Genomic DNA, 21117 nt, shown 5'->3' with positions numbered 1-21117 from the left:
TTCAGACGTGATCCTATAAACTGCCTAACGCAACCCAATTTGATAAAGTTAGTTTAAACGATTCAGAATTATGATGAGTCTTTCTGTTGAATTAAAAAAAAAGCATCCTGCCTTACATGTTAGGGAAACAAGAATAGAAACTGAGATTGACTACCGATATACTAAATACACTCGCACTCCTCGTCATACAGACATCTTAACAACTATAAACACGTAGTGTTGAATAAACTAAACTTCTATTAAGTACATATTGCACAAATGTATATTTTAATGAGCTATAAACTGATCTAACAAATATATCATCTCCCGACACATCTGACTTAACAATAATACTATCTAGTAATCCACCTCGGTTAGGATGTATATTAATTCATACAGAGTAATTGTAGATAAAATGAACTTAAACAAATACAAACTAACTAATATTCAACTTATTGATATATTTTTTAATACAAGTATTGTAAAGTAAACAACATTCATTTCTTTATTTCTACTTCAAACTTCAAACTTTCAGCAAACATGGTTTCAGAAGTGTGTACCTGGAAATGCTTACAATTGAATAAGAAGAGAAGTCAGTAGAGTAACAATGGCAACAGAAACAGCAGCAGTAACAACTGGTAACATCAGAACAAATCCCAGTGCAAGATGCAACTATATCCGATAGAAAAGTAGCAAAATGACAGCAGCAAACAGTGTAGTAGAAGCAGAACTCCAGACAGACCAAAATTCAGGAACACTAATGCAACACACAGACAGTAATCTCAGTTGGGACTTGGAAGAATCAATACTGCTTAAAGGTTGATAACAAATGAAATCCAAACAACAATAGGAAGAAACAGTTTCTGATTTTTTTCTGTATGTTTTTCTCTCTTGTATATGTGTCTGTATATGCCTATTCTGTGGTATCTCTCTTTGTATCTATGCTTTTTTAAAACCCTCAAAATCCAGTCTAATTTTCAGTCTCAAAATCTGTCTCCGTTTTTTAACTAATGGAAGTTCTTCTCCCTTTTATAGCCTAACATCAGCCCCTTTTAGTCTGTTAAACACATCAGAACCCCTCCTTTCTTGCTGTTTTTTCCACTCAACATTTTAAAATATGAAACCCTCCCATGAGATTCCCTGATAGCCCTTTTAATCAGCTTATTAAACTAAAAGCAGACATGGGCAGCAAGAATATAACCTGACAGCATATGCTGTCAAGTTATTTTAATCTCTAAAAAGGGCCTTTATGCACATGTTGTGTACAAGTGCACATGCCACCAATTCAGACTGCAACTACAAACCAAATCCTTAGATTTCTGATTCAAATTAACAACTATAAGTAGCTATGCTCGATTCTCAATTTGATTCAAACAATGTTCAGCAAGAACAGATCAAATTGTTATCATTCAAATAGCTGAAACTATTCGACGACACGTATCGAATCGACTATACTAATTATAACATATACAATCAAAGGCCATGATCAGAAATCTAACAGTATCAAACATGCGATTCAAATTGCACTGACTAAGCAAAAATTGTATTGGAGAATTGATTAATCAATCGAATCTAAATTCAATTGATTGTAAAGCTTACACACATACACATGATCAGTAAATGGAAAAAACTTGGCCAAATACAGAGGTCCGGGTAAGGTGGAGAACAACAGTCGACAAAAATTCAGTAACACAAATTAAACAAAACATACGAACAGACATTCAATTGTAGCAGACAAAATAAACTGATAAAGAAAACAAAATTACCTGAAGCCTTAAAAATCAGAAAACCTTAGATCGTGTTTGAATAGACCCTTCTTGGGGTTGAGCGGACTTTAATCGAAGTGTTCTCAACTGAGAACACTTCGATTAAGGTCCATTAAACCCTAATCACTTGGCTCAAACGGACAGAGACTAGGCCCGCGGTTTCTAGGGTTCCTAGATGGCAGATTTGGGATTTGGGTTTCCACGGTTAGATTCGGACCAAACCAAGCATGGTTTGGTCATGAGGGAGGTCCGGGGACTGTCTGGTGTGAAGCTGGAGTAGATCGGTGTAAGTCGAGGTCCGACTCGAATCTTCAAATGAAGATTCGAGAAGGTGGGAGTGGATTCGAGACCAAAGGACAACAGATCTATGTTCAGGGGGGTGAGGCGGTCCTATGGTATTAAGGTGGGGGTCATCGGCGTTCATGCCGCCGGGTTTTTGGTGAGGGGAAAGGGGGGCAGCTCTAGGGTTCCGGGGTTTAGGTCTGTGAAGGGGATGAGGACGAAGGAGGGGGGTATTTGGATAGGGGGCAGGGTATAAGAGGTAGGCTTATATATGGATCGAAAGGCTTGATATTGGCCGTTAGATCGGACGAGATTAACGGCCTGGATCCAAAGGTTGATTAAACGGTGTCGTTTGATTTAGCATTGGGGTCGGGGTTGGTTTTACGGGTGAGTGATCTGGACCATTGATCACCCTGAGATCAACGGTCCAGATTGAAAGCGGCTCAACGACGTCGTTTAGACGGTCGTGTGGCCAGCTCAACTGGACCGGGTAAACATGGGGTTCTGGATTGGGTTGTTTGGGCCCGTTTGTTTAAATATCGGACTGGCCCAAGTCCGAGAATTCTTTCTTCTTTTCTCTTTTTTTCCTTTTTTTGATTTCTTAAAATTAATTTGCCAAATAATACTATATAAAAACATTAAACAACAATTTACACACAATTAACATTTAATTACACTAACATCACTTAATGACAAAATAGAATGAAAGATGCACATTTTTATTATTATATTTTTTTATTTTTTAATAAACGGATTACGGTTCACATGGCATATATATTTTTTGTTTGAATAAAATAAACACGGTCAAAATCACAGATAAACTAATAAAATGCCACGTAAAATCCAAAAATTGTACAACAAGACCATTTGGCATTATTTTTATTTCTTTTGGAGTGATTGTCGCGTAAAACAAAAATCGCGTGCTCACAGCTGCCCCTCTTTGTTCGGAAACACGAAGAGTTTTCGTGCAAAGATAAAGTGAGTAGATATGAGCGACTTTTGCCTATTGGACTACTCCGTGTGAAGCATGTTTTGAAAGATTTGACCGAATCTTTGCTTCAAAGATTTCCTACATATCCTGGGCTAAACAGGAATCAGGTCCATGTAGTTCGGGAAATTTTGGCAGCCGAGACTACCATGGGATTGCGAGGCTTGCTGTTACTGCTGTTGCTGTTGTCACTGTTGCTTTACTGACCGCCTTATTACAACCAAAGAAAAATTGAAATTGAACTAAATACTTATGTTTGTCACTTGCTAGTTACAAGATTCCTATCCATGATTATTTTGCAACTTGATCTCGGGTCTTAGCTAATTTTGCTTGTAGACTTCGATCCGAATCTTGATGCTTGCAAGTTGTATGACACTGAGTGAGACGGGAGTGGTAGAACTCGGGGCCTTGATCGAAACTTGGAGCGATCCGCCCTTCGTTTTTTCAAGCATCTCAGAATATCTTCTCTTTTTTTTATTCTGGGTTGAGGCTCATCTCGTGGGTCCTCTCGATCCATGCGCCTCGAGGTAAGACCTGCGGGGAAAAAACAAACGAACGAAATTTTATGCCCCAGTTTCACTAGGGAAATTTCGTGGGTTATTTGCCAGGAAGTTCATAGAATTGATGAAGGAATTGGATCGACGATATCGCCACAGGGTAAGAATACTCAGTTTAGGGTTGGAGCCCTAAGGCTGGCGGAATGGAAATAGTTCAGTTCAGGGTTGGAGCCCTAATGCTGACTAGCTGGGGAGAAGCTCAGTTTAGAGTTGAAACCCTAATGCTGACCAACTGGGGAAAAGTTCAGTTTAGGGTTGGGGCCCTAATGCTGATTAAGGAAAAGTTCAGTTTAGGGTTTAAAACCCTAATCCTGATTAAAGGGAAAAGTTCAGTTTAGGGTTTAAAAACCCTAATCCTGATTAAAAGAAAAAGTTCAGTTTAAGGTTTAAAACCCTAATGTTGACTAAAGGGAAGAGTTCAGTTTAGGGTTTAAAACCCTAATGCTGACTGAAGGAAAGCGTTCAGTTTAGGGTTTAAAACCCTAATGCTGACTGAAGGAAAGAGGTCAGTTTAGAGTTTAAAACCCTAATGCTGACTGAAGGAAAGAGTTCAGTTTAAAATACTGACTAAAGGAAAGAGTTCAGTTTAGGGATTAAAACCCTAATGCTGACTAAATGGAAAAAGTTCAGTTTAGGTTTTAAAACCCTAATGCTGACTAAATGGAAAAAGTTTAGTTTAGGGTTTAAAACCCTAATGCTGACTAAAGGAAAGAGTTCAGTTTAGGGTTTAAAACCCTAATGCTGACTAAATGGAAAAAGTTCAGTTTAGGGTTTAAAACCATAATGCTGACTAAATGGAAAAAGTTCAGTTTAGGGTTTAAAACCCTAATGCTGACTGAATGGGAAAAAGTTCAGTTTAGGGTTTAAAACCCTAATGCTGACTAAAGAAAAGAGTTCAGTTTAGGGTTTAAAACCCTAATGCTGACTAAATGGAAAAAGTTCAGTTTAGGGTTTAAAACCCTAATGCTGACTAAAGAAAAGAGTTCAGTTTAGGGTTTAAAACCCTAATGCTGACTAAATGGAAAAGTTCAGTTTAGGGTTTAAAACCCTAATGCTGACTAAAGGAAAGAGTTCAGTTTAGGGTTTAAAACTCTAATGCTGACTAAATGGAAAAAGTTCAGTTTAGGGTTTAAAACCCTAATGCTGACTAAAGGAAAGAGTTCAGTTTAGGGTTTAAAACCCTAATGCTGACTAAATGGAAAAAGTTCAGTTTAGGGTTTAAAACCCTAATGCTGACTAAAGGGAAAAGAGTTCAGTTTAAAATGCTGACTAAAGGAAAGAGTTCAGTTTAAGGTTTAAAACCCTAATGCCTACTAAATGGAAAAAGTTCAGTTTAGGGTTTAAAACCCTAATGCTGACTGAATGGGAAAAAGTTCAGTTTAGGGTTTAAAACCCTAATGATGACTAAAGGAAAGAGTTCAGTTTAGGGTTTAAAACCCTAATGCTGACTAAATGGAAAAAGTTCAGTTTAGGGTTTAAAACCCTAGTGCTGACTAAAGGAAAGAGTTCAGTTTAGTGTTTAAAACCCTAGTGCTGACTAAATGGAAAAAGTTCAGTTTAGGGTTTAAAACCCTAATGCTGACTAAATGGAAAAAGTTCAGTATAGGGTTTAAAACCCTAATGCTGACTGAATGGAAAAAGTTCAGCTTAGGGTTTAAAACCCTAATGCTGACTAAATGGAAAAGAGTTCAGTTTAGGGTTTAAAACCCTAATGCTGACTAAAGGGAAAAGAGTTCAGTTTAGGGTTTAAAACCCTAATGCTGACTGAAGGAAAAAGTTCAGTTTAGGGTTTAAAACCCTAATGCTGACTAAAGGAAAGAGTTCAGTTTAGGGATTAAAACCCTAATGCTGACTGAATGGAAAAAGTTCAGTTTAGGGTTTAAAACACTAATGCTGACTAAAGGAAAAAGTTCAGTTTATGGTTTAAAACCCTAATGCTGACTAAAGGAAAAGAGTTCAGTTTAGGGTTTAAAACCCTAATGCTGACTAAAGGGAAGAGTTCAGTTTAGGGTTTAAAACCCTAATGCTGACTGGCTGGGGACAAAGTTCGAGGATACTAACTGACCTCTTTTTTTGAATTTTCTTGTTTTAGTAGAAGAAAAAGGGAATCTCGTTGAAACTTACCTTTCGAGTGAATCCCTTATTGCCAAACTGTTTCTTGTACTCATGTACCTTCTTCTTTGGGTGACACCTGCTTCTTGCACGGTTGTCTTGGATTATACCTGTTTCAACTTCACAAACAAAGAACAATTGTTAGTTCGGAAATGGCGGTTGGTTCGATGACCTTGATTGTTCCCATTGCTTTGTTGCGTCCTTATTTCTGTTGAGAAATTCTGCCATTGATTGGATTCAAATGGCGAAACCCTTTTGGACTGCTCAGGCTTGTATTTCCAAATTCTGTGATGATTCGCCTTGTAAGGCTCCCTTTTTTTTGTGTCCCGTTTTGCTTGGGATCTTCAACGAGGATTTTATTGGGGATACCCCATGAGGATTTGTACAAGGCGGACTTGCCGGGGATTTGTTGCAAAGCAGACTTGCCGGGATTTGTTGGGAAAGCTCGCCGGGGAATTTTTACAAAGGGAGGCTCTGTGGGGATTTGTACAAAGGGAAGTTCTGTGGAGTTTTGTACAAAAGGAAGTTCTGTGAGGATTTGTACAAGGCGGACTTGCTGGGGGAATTTTTTTTTTTTAACTTGTAGTCGAACATCATGATTCATCAGGTTTGGACAAACATGCCAACGAAACGGGACATTTCCTTTGCGAAACGGAATTCCATGAAACCAAACCTGCCACCTGTCCTTTTCGGTATATCTGGAAACTTAGGGTTAAAAATGAAAGGGATTTGAGGAAAAACAAAGAAAGGAGAAAGCAAACTTCAGAAAAGAAGTGTCCCTTTCGGGACGAAAAAGACTTATCTGAGGAAGACAATGCCGACTTTAAATGGGCATGACATGCTCTTTGGACTGGACGCCTGACCTTCAATGAACTTGCATTTCCTCCCGAACCAAAATGGCCTGTGTTTCAAAACTGGTGGAACTTTGCCGAGACCTCCTTGGGTAGAGTCATTCTTTCGGCCAACAGCGCCCTTTGCGGGTTTTCGCTAGCTGACCTCTCTTATTTCCCTCCTTGATGTCGCTTGATAGCACTCTTTACGAGTTTTTACTATACAAGCTCTCTCATTTTGGTTTCTCTACTCCCGTCGCCTCGCGGCACCCGGAGGTTTTCACCGACGAGACTCTCTCATTTTATTTCTCTCAATTTATAGTGTACCGGTCTCCATCCGTGGCGCTTTTGGCTTCCCGTTACCTTTGGCGATTGATCTGAAAGGCTTGCGCTTGGCAAGGAGAAGTAGATTATACTACGACTTCTAAACCGCTTGCCGTGCCCTAGTTTCAATTTCAGGGTAAATGGGATTTTATTGTTGGAACTGAACCTCAGGGAGAGGCTGCCTACGTATCCTTTCGGAATCAAGTCAAACGTAGTTCAGGACTCAATCAATGTTTTGTTTTGTTTGTTTTTGTTTGTTTTTCTTCTTCTTTTTTTTTCTTTTTTTTGTAACCGGCTCAAAGGCTTGTAGAGAGAGTTGATAGTGGGAATAAAATTTTCAGCATTTCAAATGTGTTAGGACCGCTGGGGTGTCATTCAGACATAGTATCTCTTGACTGCATCTGCATTTACTGCTGTTTCGGGGTCATTTCCTTCGATATCACCTAGATACAATGCTCCTCTCGGTAATATCTTCCTTATGATGTATGGGCCTTTCCAATTTGGAGCAAATTTCCCTTTTGCTTCCTGGTGATGTGGCAGAATACGCCTCAGTACCAGCTGACCTACTTCGAAATTCCTGGGTCGGACTTTCTTGTTGTAAGCACGGGCCATTCTTCGCTGGTACAACTGTCCGTGACAAACCGCGGCCATTCGCTTCTCATCGATCAAAGTCAATTGCTCTAATCGAGTCTTGACCCACTCGTTGTCTTCGATTTCTGCTTCGACAATGGTTCGAAGCGAAGGAATTTCTACCTCTGCCGGTATCACAACTTCAGTCCCATAAACCAAAAGATAAGGAGTTGCTCCTAATGACGTGTGTACCGTAGTGCGATACCCCAACAATGCAAATAGTAACTGCTTATGCCACTGTCGGGAACTTTGGATCGTTTTCCTCAAAATCTTCTTGATGTTTTTGTTTGCCACTTCTACAGTGCCATTGGCCTTTGGCCGATAAGGAGTAGAATTCCTATGCGTTATTTTGAATTGCTCGCATACATCTCCCATCAAGTGACTGTTCAGGTTTGCTGCGTTATCTGTGATGATAGTCGCAGGAATACCGAAACGACAGATAAGATTTGAGTGTACAAAATCCACTACAGCTTTTTTAGTGACCGACTTGAGAGTGACAGCCTCTACCCATTTTGTGAAGTAGTCGATGGCAACTAGTATAAATCTATGTCGATTTGAGGCTTTCGGATCGATCGGACCGATGACGTCCATGCCCCAGGCGACAAATGGCCAAGGTGCAGACATGGGATGCAATTCCGTAGGAGGTGCATGAATCAAATCACCGTGCACCTGACACTGGTGACACTTCCGAACTAAACTAAAGCAATCCTTTTCCATGGTTATCCAATAATAACCTGCTCGAAGGATTTTCTTTTCCAAGACGTACCCGTTCATGTGGGGTCCGCACACTCCTGCATGTACTTTGTGCATGATCTTTCTTGCCTCCTCGGCGTCAACACATCTTAGTAGGTTGAGGTCCGGGGTCCTCTTATACAACAATTCACCGCTCAAAAAGAAACCACTTGCATGTCGCCTAATGGTTCTCTTTTGATCTCCAGTAGCATGCTCGGGGTATTCTTGTGTCTTCAAGAACCTCTTGATATCATGGTACCATGGTTGTATACTTGATCCTGCCTCGATTACGTTACAGTAACCGTGTCTTTCCCTGATTTGGATTTCCAAGGGATCGACGTGGGCGTTGCCTGGGTAAGGTAGCATTGAAGCCAAAGTAGCAAGTGCATCCGCTAGTTCATTTTGACACCGCGGGATATACTTGAACTCTATTGATTTAAAACGCTGGCTGAGGTCCTCCACGTGCTGTCGGTAAGGAATAAGCTTGACATCCCGAGTTTCCCATTCACATTGGGCTTGCCGGATAATCAGGTCAGAATCTCCCATGATCAGTAAGTCTTCGACATCCTGATCGATCGCCATATGCATGCCCATGATGCAGGCTTCATACTCAGCTGTATTGTTTGTGCAAAAGAAATGTAGTCTAGCTGTGGCTGGATAATGCTGACCGGAGGGCGAGATCAAAATTGCCCCAATTCCTACACCTTTGGCGTTTACGGCTCCATCAAAGAACATCTTCCAAACATGAGCGTTCTCCGAGACCACTTCTACAGTATTTATTTCTTCATCTGGAAAGTAGGTAATCAATGGCTGGTATTCCTCATCGACTGGATTTTCGGCCAAATGATCTGCTAGTGTCTGGGCTTTCATTGCCGTGCGAGTGACATAGACTATGTCGAATTCAGTGAGCAAAATTTGCCACTTGGCCAGTCTTCCCGTAGGCATTGGTTTCTGAAATATATACTTCAAAGGATCCAGCCTGCTTATGAGGAAAGTAGTGTGAGCTTGGAGATAATGTCTCAGTTTCTGAGCCACCCACGTTAAAGCGCAACACGTTCTTTCCAACAGAGTGTACTTGGCCTCACAGCTGGTGAACTTCTTGCTCAAGTAGTAGATTGCTTGCTCTTTCTTTCCGGTTATGTCATGTTGTCCGAGGACGCAACCGAAAGAATTCTCCAAGACCGTTAGGTACAAGAACAGTGGTCTCTCTGGCTCTGGTGGGACCAAAACCGGGGGGTTTGAAAGATATTCTTTAATTTTGTCAAAAGATCCTTGACATTCGGCCGTCCATTTGATCGCCGCGTCTTTCTTCAAAATCTTGAATATAGGCTCACACGTGCTCGTCAGCTGGGTAATGAATCGACTGATATAGTTTAACCTGCCCAACAAACTCATCACGTCTTTCTTCGTTCTTGGGGGAGGTAGATCTCTGATAGATTTTATCTTTGTTGGATCTAATTCGATACCTCTCCTGCTTACTATGAAGCCCAAAAGCTTGCCCGATGGGACTCCGAAAGCACATTTGACTGGGTTCAGCTTCAAGTCATACTTCCTCAGTCTCTCGAAGAACTTCCTCAAGTCTTGGATGTGATTATCCTGCGTCCTGGACTTGACTATCACGTCGTCCACGTACACCTCTATTTCCTGATGCATCATGTCATGAAAAATGGCAGTCATGGCCCTCATGTAAGTAGCCCCAGCATTCTTCAGACCAAATGGCATGACCCGATAACAGTAGGTGCCCCAAGGCGTGGTGAAGGCAGTTTTCTTAGCGTCTTCTTCGTCCATCAATACCTGATGATACCCAGCGTAACAATCTACGAAAGACTGTATCTCGTGTTTGGCGCAATTATCAACAAGGATGTGGATGTTGGGCAGTGGAAAATTATCTTTGGGACTTGCTCTATTCAAATCTCGGTAATCTACACATACCCGAGTCTTCTTGTCTTTTTTCGGTACTGGAACCACATTTGCCAACCATGTTGTATACTGGACTACTCGAATCACTCCCGTTTTCAGTTGTTTGGTGATCTCCTATTTAATCTTGTCACTGACCTCAGTCTTGAACTTTCGTTGCTTTTGTTGAACTGGAGGACAATTAGGGTGAATTGGCAATTTATGAACCACTAGATCAACACCTAGTCCCGGCATGTCATCGTATGACCAAGCAAACACATCTTTAAATTCAAAAAGAAGTTGAATTATCGCGTCTCGCGTTTTCTTGTCCGTGTGAATGCTTATTTTGGTCTCCCGGATTTCTTCAGGAGTTCCTAAATTAACCGGTTCGGTGTCATTCAGATTTGGCTTAGGTTTGTTCTCAAAATATTCCAACTCTCGGTTTATTTCCCTAAAAGCCTTTTCTTCATCATATTTTGGTTCTGGGTTCATTATTTCACAATTAAATAGCTCACTGTGATCTGGGCGTGAAGTCCGCGAGCATGTCATATTTAAAGCCGCATTATTATTACTGAAAGAAAAGATAAAGGAAAAATAACAAAATCAGAACAAAGGAAAAATGGGAAAACAACGATGATTTTTTTTATTTTTCTTCTTGAAATTTGGAAGACAACAATGTTTACAAACTCAGGAATTCAAAACAACAATTAAAAGAATAAAAACATCCAAGTTATATCCTGGAGATAACTTGTGATGCAGGAAAGGTGGCAGGACAGGTCTACCCGGACTTCCGTCTAGTCGGGAATGGCGTGGCCTCCCAGTTTCGGAGTTTGGCATTTTGCCCCATATATAGTATTTCGGCGGTGCTGGTGCCTTCTCCTGGTTGAACCATGTGAGCCTCGTAGAGCATTTCTCTCATTGCCCCACATATCTCCTCGATTTCCTCAACCGTGAAAACCTCGTCGTCTTCTTCTTCAGCGTATCTTGGTCCGACGAAAGATTCATATAAAGCCGGCAGTGGCCAAGGCAATTTCCACCCCTTATTCTTCCTTTTCTTTGCCCATTCTTCATCTTCTGGGGTCGGTTGAAAACCTATCCCAAAATTTTTTTTGGCGGAAGGCAGAGTGATGGGTTCCGTTATTCCCTGCAATGTTCGTCCGAGCCCTTTTCCTGGCCTGAATCCGTGCCGGATCGTCTCCTTAGCCACCATAACCGAGGCGTTAGACAATAAAGGTTGGGGGCAAGGTTTTACCTCTTCATGCTTCTCTGCTAACACAATCTCGAAAGCTTGATAGACCGTGTGTTCGCTCCCTTCTCTTGGTTCGAGATATGGGATGGATGGGTCCCGATAAATAGCATGCTCGTCTTCTCCATGGACCACAATTTCTCGGTCTTCGTACTCAAATTTCACCATCTGGCGAAGAGTGGAAGGCACAGCTCCCGCCGCATGAATCCAAGGCCTGCCGAGGAGGAAATTGTAGGATGTATCCATGTCAAGAACTTGGAAATTTACCTCAAACTCCGCTGGCCCTATGGTCAATATCAAGTCTATTTCTCCAAGGGTGTCTCTCTTGATGCCGTCAAAAGCCCTCACGCAGACATTATTGGGGCGGATTCTTCCGGTCCCAATTTCCATTCTCTGTAGTGTGGAGAGCGGACAAATGTCAACACCTGAACCCCCATCCAACATCACCCGCTTGACGTAGTAGCCTTCGCATTTAACTGTTAGATGCAAGGCTTTGTTGTGTGCCGCTCCCTCTGGGGGTAAATCATTCTTGCTGAAAGAGACTTGGTTGATGGCAAAGAACCTCTCTGTCATCCGTTCCAGTTGTTCAACTGAGGTTTCAGCTGGTACGTATGCTTCATTCAGGGTCTTGAGTAAGATCTTTTGATGCTCGGTTGACCTCATTAGCAGAGATAGCATGGACACTTGCTCAGGGCACTTGCGTAGTTGATCTACTACTTCGTAGTCTGGCATTTTCATTTGTTGGAAGAAAAATTCCGCTTCTTCAATGCTTACGGGCTTCTTTGGCGGGAAGCGTCTCCGTGTGGCGTTGTTCAACTCTTGGGTGTTTGAATACCTTCCAATGAAAGTACTTTCCGGAAGTTCCCCCGTGACTTCTTTACCTTTGTACGTTACCAACGTCCTTTGATAATTCCACAGCACTGTGGACGGGTTGGTCATCGGCTTTTGTGGCACGCGTCCGATAACCACTGACTCATTCAGCCGAGGTGGTTGAATCGTCCCCCGGACCACATAGGTCCCTTTCGGTACGTACATAGGTTTTGCCCTTTTGACCTCGAAGCTCTGCGGCTTTTCTGCTCGACCTCTTGGGATGTAAAGAACTCTATTCTTCACAGGCACCGTCTTCTTCTCCACCTTCTTTTCGGGCTCGCATTTTACAGTATTGTCCTTTTCCCCTTTTTCTGGGTTCTGGGCTGTTTCAGGATTTTTCCCTGCGTCAACAATGGCGATTATAGCTTTCAAAGCAGGGTCAAATTCTTTGTCTTCGCAAATCATTCCGATCAGCGGCCCATTATTGTGAGCAGGCAATGGATTGTTAGTCACATTTGGGACCTCCTCGTCCCTTAGCACTATTTTCCCTTGCTCTATCAAATTCTCGACCACTCTTCTCAATGACCAGCAGTCATTTGTATCGTGCCCCTCGGCCCCTGAGTGATAGGCGCATCTGACATCGGCTTTTTAAGAAGGTGATGTCGTGTTGTGCCTTGTCTGAGGGATTGGCTGCAGGAAACCCAACTGGACTAGCTTCAAGAACAAAGTAGAGTATGGATCACCGATAGGCGTGAAAGTCCGCCTTCTAGGTGGTTCCTGAGGACGGAAATTATTTTGCGGAGGATGTGGGTTATAGTGGTTGCGGTATGGAGGCTGATTTTTGGGAGGTGGAGCTTGGCATCGGTTGGCTTGTTGTGGCGGATGGACATAAGGCTGAGTGTTCATAACCATGTATGGTTGAGGAGCATATGTCATGTTTTGGTGGGGGTAGTAGTGTTGTGGAGTCCTTTCTGGAAAACGGGGCATGGGGTTACGATATTCCCTTGCTTCTGATGCTGCCATAGTCGTTTCCTCTTTTTTCTTCCCTCTTGCCATTCCTCCAGACCCGCTTGGACGGCTTGGGAGGTTGCCCTTATGGCTGCTTGACTCAAAATCCTACCCGATTTTAGCCCATTCTCCACCATCTCTCCAATCTTAATCGCTTCTGCGAACGGCTTTCCCATGGCTGACATCATGTTTTGGAAATAGTCAGACTCTTGAGCCTGGAGAAAAGTAGTGACCATTTCCACCTCATCCATGGGAGGCTTCACCCTTGACGCCTGCTCGCGCCACTTAATAGCATATTCTCTGAAGCTTTCTGAAGGTTTCTTCTTCAAGTTCGAAAGAGAATTTCGGTCTGGTGCAATGTCGATGTTATACTGGAATTGTCTCACAAAATCTCTAGCGAGATCATCCCAGACATGCCATCGGGACATGTCCTGGTCCATGTACCATTCCGAGGCTATTCCTACCAGACTTTCCCCGAAATATGCCATTAGCAATTCCTCTTTTCCGCCGGCTCCCCTTAATTGGTTGCAATATTTCTTTAGGTGAGCAATGGGGTCACCGTGCCCGTCGTACTTCTCAAACTTCGGGGTCTTGAAACCCACTGGTAGGTGCACGTAAGGGAACATGCATAAGTCGGCGTAAGAGACGCTTTTCTGTCCGCTCAAACCTTGCATGTTCTTCAAACTCTGTTCAAGGCTTCTCATTCTTTTGGCCATCTCATTTTGTTCAGCAATTCTGGGGTTCTGATCCTGCCCAGGTGCAAGCTCGCACTGAGGCTGTGGAGGATTAGTGCTGGTGGCGAACCTAGTTGGTTCCATTGAGAAAGATGGGGCTTGGAATGTAAACGAGGACGAGTCAAAAGTCGGCTTGTATGCAGCAGGTTGTGCCGTGATCGGGCAAGGTGGTGCAGTAAAGATGTTTGTGTTTACATCCGATGTTGACACTCGGGGATAAGACTCAGAGGGTGATCCAGTAGAGAAGGCCGAAACGGCTGGGTATCCAAACGGGGTAGCATGATAGCTTATGGGGACATTAGAAGCCCCACTTGTCCTGGAGAATAACTCAGGGAATCCAGGGACGATGCTTGGCGGCTCTTTCCCATTATTCCAGTCATCAAGCATCTCCAGCATGCGGAGCCGCAAGATTCTATTTTCCTCCGCAGTTGCGAATTCGGGCGTGAGGATGGCCGAGATAGAACTTTCCTCGGAAACAGGGATTGTTGGCAACGGAATCTCTGAAGACATTTCTATACTTCCTTTTGACCTTGTGAAGTAAGTGTGAGCACTTCCTCTTGTCTTAACAATAGGTAATTGAACACTCCCTTTCGATCTCATGAAATATGAGTGCGAGGCCAGACTTTCACCAAACCAACCACCTTTCCAAAAAACCTGGAAAAACTCCACGACAATCGAACGGTTAATTCGAATCAAATAACTGATAGGCAATCTCACGTTGGGGCATGATGCACCTATACAGTTAAATGGATTCCTACATGTTTGCGACGAAAGCATGTGTCATTCCGGAATTCTTTTAGGCTTTCCTTTTATTATTTTCCTCTTCTTTTTCTTTTTTTTTTCAATTTTTTTTTCAATTTTTCTTTTTGGTTAAACCGCAACCGGATCCGATGAGGATTGCCTACGTATCATGATGCCACGTGAATCAGATCATTACGTAGTTCAAAAACACAAATGAGTGTAAAAGAAACACACCTTTTATTGTTGAAACGGTCTATTACAAACTACATTTTGCAAAAGAAAAAGCAAACTTTGAAAATATAAACCTAGACTCAAATAGACTAAAACACACTGATGGGAAAAACAGGCAGAAGATGCTAAGATACAGACTCCACTTATGAGTACATTATGGTTTTGAAAATTGGTGCCCGCTGGGCATCATTCGGCCTCGCCGCGGTCCTAGGTGCGAGATCCCTTTCGAGTTGCTCCAACTCGTGCATGGTTTGCTTGACATAACCCATCACTGTTGAGAGAACGGTAACTCTGGTCATGTTCTCATACCGTAGACATCGTCTGATAATGGCGTGGGCAATGGCCCTGTTCCTATCTCTGGTTTGTTTCTTCCCTATGAGTAGGCGTCTTATCTAATCACTGCACGTCTTGAATACCTGAGAATCCTGTACATGCTGATTCTTCAGCTGCCGTACTTCTGTCTTCATTTGGGCCAACAAGTTGTAACAGTATCTGCTTTCCAATTGGAAATCCTTGGTCTGCTTAACCGCTTCAAACTTAAGTGTGGCTACCTCTCTCTTCATTTTGGCAACAGTTTTCTTGTGGTCGCATTTCAATTGGTTCAAGTATCGGCGATGCTTCTCTACTCTTGTTCCCCACTGTGCCTTGAGCTTTGCCATGACCTTTTCAGATTCTTCTAAACCATCTCGCCATTCCGTGACTTCTCTTTTTAAACCCTTAAGCAACTGCTGGTCTAATCGACTTCTGGGCTGTTCATCAAGAGACAATCTTCTGGGCCTTAAGTTCTTCATTCTCTTGGATCAATTTATTCTTTTCGCTTCGATCCGCCGCGATTTGTATGCTGTTATTGAATTTCAGACTGTCAATTTGTAACTTCAAATCACCGATCTCTGCCCGATACCCCTTTTCTTTTGCTAACCAGTTCCATTGCCCTTGGGACGATTCTATAAAATCTTTGAGATGCGGTCTCTTAGCTGGTCTTTCGCAAGACAGATCGCCTCTGAACCAAGCGTGATACCCTGGGGCAACTTCCCCTTTTGCTATATCCATCACACAAGTGCTTGCTGTCAGATGTTGGCACTCACTCCAGATTTGGCGAACTTCTTCTTCGGGGAAACGTCCGTCCGGACTGATTTCAATCACTTGGGTACTCAGATCTTCATCTTTTGGCACCACTTGATATCTCCCAAGTTGCTTCAAAACCCGATATGGTGCATAGGGCTGGATGCTTTTAAGTCCCATCAACAGAAAGTGGGGCCTGGTCGCCGGCATGTATATGATTTCCTCAATAGGCGACCATCTGAGCGGCCACTGGATTTGGCTAGCAGTGAGAGTTTGGAAAAATGAGGTCCATGATGTGACTCCCTCATGTAAATTGAAACCTTTGATTCTAGTGTAGAATTCTCCAATACAAGTTTTTTCGGGCGAACCGTAACCCAAGAGCGGGGAGCGGTGGCATAAATGATCGGTCATCCACATTTGCAACAGTAGGTTACATCCTTCGAAAAAGTTGCCCCTGGCTCGACAAGCAGTGAGAGCCCGGGAAATGTCAGCTATAATCATAGGCGCCAGAGTACTTTTATCTTGGGTAAGCAAAGTACTGACAACCCCAATTATTTTTAGATCGATGTTTCCGTCCTTCCTTGGGAACACTATAAGACCCAAGAAGGCTGTCATAAAAGCTAACAGCTTGTGTTCGTCCCACTTTTGTCGGTTGCCTCTACTATACAGTTTGAAATCCGGCTTATTGAACCCGCCCTCGTGACCGTATCTAGCATACATGAGGTGGAGACTGCAGAAACCTTTGGCAAGGTCTGGATGGTGAAATGTTTGGGGTATTTTCAGGAAATCCAGAAACCGGTGTACCGTGACGGTCCTAGGTTCAATCAAGTATTTGAACCTTAACGGAGCTTCATCACCCCCAATGTATCTCGCTATTTCTTCCAAAGTCGGGGTGAGCTCGAAGTCTGAGAAATGAAACACATTGTGCGCTGAATCCCAGTAAGTGACCAATGATCTGATAATATCGCCCCGAGGCTGAATGTCTAGTAAATCCGGGAGATCTTTCAAATATTTCCTTACTTTGCCTTGCCCCTCCTTGCCTAAATCGTTCCACCATAATCGCAACTCAAAAGGGATCTTGGTCGTTATTGAAAAAGGTTCGTTTTGTATCGTGCTCATCCTGCACATTTATTTAGGGTGATTAAAAAAACTTTATTAGACTCAAAAATTAAAATTATCTAGATCTTTTTTTTAAGAGATTTTTTTTTGCAAAATGGGAGATTGGACCCGATGAGAGTTGCCTACGTATCTCACACCGTGCGAGAATCAAACCGGCGGAGTTCGGTAGATCAAACTAGGGGAAATAAATATAAAATCCTTTAAAGAAAAGTAAAATAACTATTTTTTCTGGAATTTTGTTATATGTTTTCTTTGTATTATTTTTTTTTAAAAAAAAAAAGACCAAGGAAATATTTATACATTTTAAACTACTTTTTTTTTGAAATTTCGAAAATCTTTTAAAGAGGTACTACAAATGAAACAATAAAAATTTTGATTTTTTTTATTATATATATTTTGGATTTTGAAAATGATTAAAAAGGAATAGTCAAACTGAAAGACAAGTTTTGTTTTCATTTTTTTATATATATTTTTCAAAGAAAATTCCGGTGAGGTTCTGTCATTGGACATTGTTTTTTTTTTCTTTTTTTTCAAAAGAATAAGTAATTATCTCCCTACCCTACTATTCTTTTTTTTGAAAATTTTTCTGAAACCGGTTAACATGCAGATCCGAAGCAAATAGATGCGCAAAACAAACGGGATGCAGCAGGATGGTCTTTTCATTCCAGGTTGCCTGTCCTAGACGGACCCAACCCCTGTGTTGAGTCCCCTATGTCAAATGCAACATGATGCAGATAAGCGTTCCTACTAGGGATCCGGCATGAGGTTTCGTTATACTAGGTTTATAACCTGGGTAGATGTTCTAGACTGTGTACCCGAGCGGACAACTCGAGTCGAGGAGGGGCAACTTACCGGGAACCAAAAGGCCGTCCGGCTTCGTAACTTATCCGTCCTCTTTCTTATTTCGGGTATCGACACTAATAGAATAGGGAGTCTCAACCAGTAAGCACATCCCCGGAGGTAAAGAGAGAAAGGTTTCGGCACAGTTTATATACAGTTCAGATAACATCAAAGCGGTAAAAGACAACATTCAGCACGTTATGTCAAAAACATGTAATAAATATCAGATAATAAAGCCAAATATAACAATTATTCTAAGCTCGAATTCTTGAACCCTGAACCAGTGGTTCTGGGTTAAAAACTAATCCCCAGCAGAGTCGCCAGAGCTGTCACACCTCCTTTTTGCGCGCCCGCCCCGAAGGGTTGAATGCGCGAGGGAGTTTTTCCAATTTAAGTGACAATATTCGAAATGAGATTATTTATTTAATTCAGAGTCGCCACTTGGGAAAAGGTTTGGCTTTTGGTGTCCCAAGTCACCGGTTTATCTTGAATCCCAAATCGAGGAAATTTTCGACTTTTCCAAATGAAGTCTGCGAACCAGAAATTCTAAGTAAGGAATTCTATTGACCCGAGGGAAGGTATTAGGCACTCTCGAATCTCGTGGTTCTAGAACGGTCGCTTAAATTGCTATAATGGCTAAATATCTTATTTTAATACATGTTACAACTTACGTGCTTTTATTGAGTTTAAACCGCTTTTACTATTATCATTTTTTTTATAGAATTGCAACGTCGTGAAAATGCGTCTCGAACCACGTCACAATCAATGCACCCGTAGTTGTTAACACATTTCGACTCCGTTGAGATTTGAATTTGGGTCACATAAATGCGCACCCGAATTTAAGAATGTAATTTAATTGAGTCGCGCCTAAAGAGTCTAACGCGTTATTATCTTTGGGGAAGGCAACGAAATTCACTAAACAGTCCATCCCAAATTCTAAGTATTTATTATGATTAATTATTGAGGCCCCCGCAATTTGCATTTTTATTTCACGAGGCTCGTCTCATTATTTTAGAAAGGATATCCTAAAGTGACTGCATTTCTATTATGTTTATCTCTAAAAAATAGAAGAAAGAAAATGTATGCTAATTAAATTGCAGGCTTAGCTAATCTCGACCCCTTATTAATTATCTGATTGATTATTGCGAGGTGGAAAAATTTTGTGCTTTATTGGACACACTTTTAATTTGACAAAAGAAATTGCATACAAGACAAATATCATGCTAAACTCACCCTAAGCGTCTGTCTCATTTTATTCAAACTGACCTTTTGGACAGATTAACAACATTGACTACTATAAACTAATACCAATGAGATTCAGACGTGATCCTATAAACTGCCTAACGCAACCCAATTTGATAAAGTTAGTTTAAACGATTCAGAATTATGATGAGTCTTTCTGTTGAATTAAAAAAAAACATCCTGCCTTACATGTTAGGGAAACAAGAATAGAAACTGAGATTTGACTGCCGATATACTAAATACACATGCACTCCTCGTCATACAGACATCTTAACAACTATAAACACGTAGTGTTGAATAGACTAAACTTCTATTAAGTACATGTTGCACAAATGTATATTTTAATGAGCTATAAACTGATCTAACAAATATATCATCTCCCGACACATCTAACTTAACAATAATACTATCTAGTAATCCACCTCGATTAGGATGTATATTAATTCATACAGAGTAATTGTAGATAAAATGAACTTAAACAAATACAAACTAACTAACATTCAACTTATTGATATATTTTTTAATACAAGTATTGTAAAGTAAACAACATTCATTTCTTTATTTCTACTTCAAACTTCAAACTTTCAGCAAACATGGTTTCAGAAGTGTGTACCTGGAAATGCTTACAAGTGAAGAAGAAGAGAAGTCAGTAGAGTAACAATGGCAACAGAAACAGCAGCAGTAACAACTGGTAACAGCATAACAAATCTCAGTGCAAGATGCAACTATATCCAATAGAAAAGTAGCAAAATGACAGCAGCAAATAGTGTAGTAGAAGCAGAACTCCAGACAGACCAAAATTCAGGAATACTAATGCAACACACAGACAGTATTCTCAGTTGGGACTTGGAAGAATCAATACTGCTTAAAGGTTGATAACAAATGAAATCCAAACAACAATAGGAAGAAACAGTTTCTGAATTTTTTCTGTATGTTTTTCTCTCTTGTATATGTGTCTGTATATGCCTATTCTGTGGTATCTCTCTTTGTATCGATGCTTTTTTAAAACCCCTCAAAATCCAGTCTAATTTTCAGTCTCAAAATCTGTCTCCGTTTTTTAACTAATGGAAGTTCTTCTCCCTTTTATAGCCTAACATCAACCCCTTTTAGTCTGTTAAACACATCAGAACCCCTCCTTTCTTGCTGTTTTTTCCACTCAACATTTTAAAATATGAAACCCTCCCATGAGATTCCCTGATAGCCCTTTTAATCAGCTTATTAAACTAAAAGCAGACATGGGCAGCAAGAATATAACCTGACAGCATATGCTGTCAAGTTATTTTAATCTCTAAAAAGGGCCTTTATGCACATGTTGTGCACAAGTGCACATGCCACCAATTCAGACTGCAACTACAAACCAAATCCTTAGATTTCTGATTCAAATTAACAACTATAAGTAGTTATACTCGATTCTCAATTTAATTCAAACAATGTTGAGCAAGAACAAATCAAATTGTTATCATTCAAACAGCTGAAACTATTCGACGACACGTATCGAATCGACTATACTAATTATAACATATACAATCAAAGGCCATGATCAGAAATCTAACAGTATCAAACATGTGATTCAAATTGCACTGACTAAGCAAATATTGTACTGGAGAATTGATTAATCAATTGAATCTAAATTCAATTGATTGTAAAGCTTACACACATACACATGATCAGTAAATGGAAAGAACTTGGCCAATACAGAGGTCCGGGTAAGGTGGAGAACAACAGTCGACAAAAATTCAATAACACAAATTAAACAAAACATACGAACATACATTCAATTGTAGCAGACAAAATAAACTGATAAAGAAAACAAAAATTACCTGAAGCCTTAAAAATCAGAAAACCTTAGCTCGTGTTTGAATAGACCCTTCTTGGGGTTGAACGGACTTTAATCGAAGTGTTCTCAACTAATAACACTTCGATTAATGTCCATTAGACCCTAATCACTTGGCTCAAACGGACACAGACCAGGCCCGGGGTTTCTAGGG

Source organism: Nicotiana sylvestris, chromosome 4 (assembly GCF_000393655.2).
Source record: "Nicotiana sylvestris chromosome 4, ASM39365v2, whole genome shotgun sequence".
Taxonomy (NCBI): domain Eukaryota; kingdom Viridiplantae; phylum Streptophyta; class Magnoliopsida; order Solanales; family Solanaceae; genus Nicotiana; species Nicotiana sylvestris.
The sequence above is the reverse complement of the archived record's forward strand: the minus strand, read 5'-3'. Positions refer to the sequence as shown.